Raw genomic sequence first — 2,230 nt, forward strand, 5'->3', positions numbered from 1 at the left:
TATATGAATATATATATATATATATGAATATATATATATATATATGAATATATATATATATATTATGTATATATACATACATTATTTATATACCTATGTACATAGAAACTTCAAAAACTGGTAGAACACACAAGTTAAAGAACAAAACAATTACAGTTAAATAAAACATACATCAACTTGCTTCCAGTGTAACATTAGTAGCAACTCCTCTTTTAGTTACCTCCTGGAACAATATTCATACTATAATATATTAAACTTAAAATTGTTACCATTTCTCAAAAAAAAAAGAAAAAGAGAGAGAGAGAGAATTCAGAAATTTGCAAAAAATTGTTTTTCAGTCTGCCAAAGTAACCTTTATTATTAGTTTTTTTTTTCCTTTTTATTTATTAACACAAAGGAAATAAGATAAAAATCATATTTTATGTATACTTTCAGTTACAGATACTTGATGGATATCAAATGATAACTGTTCGAAGTGTTGTTGTCAGATATAAAAAGAAAACATTTTTTAAATGATTTTCTCATGAGAACAAAGAAGACTGTCCCTGCTTTGGAGAGAAATGTTTGTTGAATGTAAGCACAGATAAAAAAAAATTGATTTTGAAGAAAAAAAAAATAGAAAACCCTGTTTTAATATGGTAATTGGTGCTGGTGATGTTGATTATTTTTTCTTTCCTTTTTCATTAAATTAACGAGAAGGAAAAATATAATGAGTAGTAAATTGTTTCCCTGCTTTTAAAATAATTTGAAGACAATTCTTGGTATTATTCCACAAAAGGATTTCCCTGCATTTTGTATTCTTAGGAATAATAATAATAATAATAATAATAATAATAATAATAATTTCTTTTTTACTATGCATGAGGCCTGTATTGTAAAAGGAAGAGATATATTCAATAAAATAGCCCTCAGTAACTTAATGCTACTTATTTTATCAATCCCAAAGGAATGAAAGGCAAAGCAGACCAGGCGGATTCTGGATTCAGAAACAGAAAGGTACCAAACTAAATTCTTTAACAGATGTAATCCGGCTCCTTACAACCAGCATCATCTGTACCGCCATAATAGTAGTAATAGTAATGAGAACAGCATTAGTAATTATTGTTATAAAATGATAGTAATCATGATAGTATGTATGACATGAATGAATAGTATTATACTAAGTTTAAAGTTGTTACCAAAAATTCCTGTTTAGTAATTGAAACAAAAATAAAATTCCCTGCTTCAACAGTGATGTTAATTTCTGGATTTAATGATTATAATGACAACATTGTGTGTTTGTATGTGTTTGTGTGTACATCATGTGTAACACCACCAACACATTAATAATAGCAGATTACACAATCTTCAGTTATGTCATTTCCTGATTTTGTATGATTTTTGGATACTTATTTTCTTCTTTAGATTCTTTGTCTTTAACTGGGGAGTGGGATGTTAAATAATAAAAAAAAATCAGTGTGTGTGTGTGTGAATATATATATATATATATACATACATACATACACACACATATATCTATATGTATAATGTGCATGTGTGTGTGTGTGTGTGTACATATGCAAATGAGATTTGATGTATCTGTTGAAATAGAACATACCATTTTTTAAAAAAAATTTGCATCAGAATTGCAGTTAGAATTAGAAAAGAAACAGTAATTAGGGTTTTATCAACTTAACGAGAAGTTAATTAAGGTGAAGTTTTTCACTTTCTTGGCAACACCATTCATTGGGCTCTGATATATAATGCCACCATTCAAGGAATTTCTCTCACATGGTAATACCGCCTATTGAAAATGCCTCCCATAATGATGCCATATGTTTTAGTGTTCACATACATGGTGAAATGTCCTCACTAAGCCTTGTTCCATGCCATGGCATCACTCATAGTGGTTTTTCTCTAACAGAAGTATCACTCAACAAAGTTCCCTCATGCAGAAATATCACTCACCAAGGCTCACTTATGCAGTGGCACTTACTCAGGTGGTGGAACACAATGGAAAATAGATTAGTTTCCTCTCTGTTAACATTTTCACTAAATAAACAGTTGTACAGCATTGTTCCAGAGAAAAAAAAAATTCATGTCAATGCCTTTTATTTAATTCATTTTACAAAAGTAAGGAATTTTTCCTTTCATATAAATTATCGCTTTTTGTTTGTTTTTTATTTCATATAAGACAAAATATTTAGAGAGAGAGACATAGAGAAGAGAATAAGAGAGAGAAAGAGACGGG

General features: G+C 28.7%; 1 long non-coding RNA gene across 1 annotated transcript in view; it reads left to right on the forward strand.

The window, feature by feature from the left end:
- The window catches only part of LOC128248912 (uncharacterized), a 29,353-nt gene extending 28,339 nt beyond the window's left edge, over positions 1 to 1,014 (forward strand). Inside the window, exons 3-4 of the long non-coding RNA XR_008265064.1 lie at positions 436 to 573; positions 947 to 1,014. This is a non-coding gene — a long non-coding RNA (uncharacterized LOC128248912). The remainder of the gene's footprint in view (positions 1 to 435; positions 574 to 946) is intronic.
- Positions 1,015 to 2,230: the final 1,216 nt, after the last annotated feature.

This window comes from Octopus bimaculoides, chromosome 10, assembly GCF_001194135.2.
Source record: "Octopus bimaculoides isolate UCB-OBI-ISO-001 chromosome 10, ASM119413v2, whole genome shotgun sequence".
Taxonomy (NCBI): domain Eukaryota; kingdom Metazoa; phylum Mollusca; class Cephalopoda; order Octopoda; family Octopodidae; genus Octopus; species Octopus bimaculoides.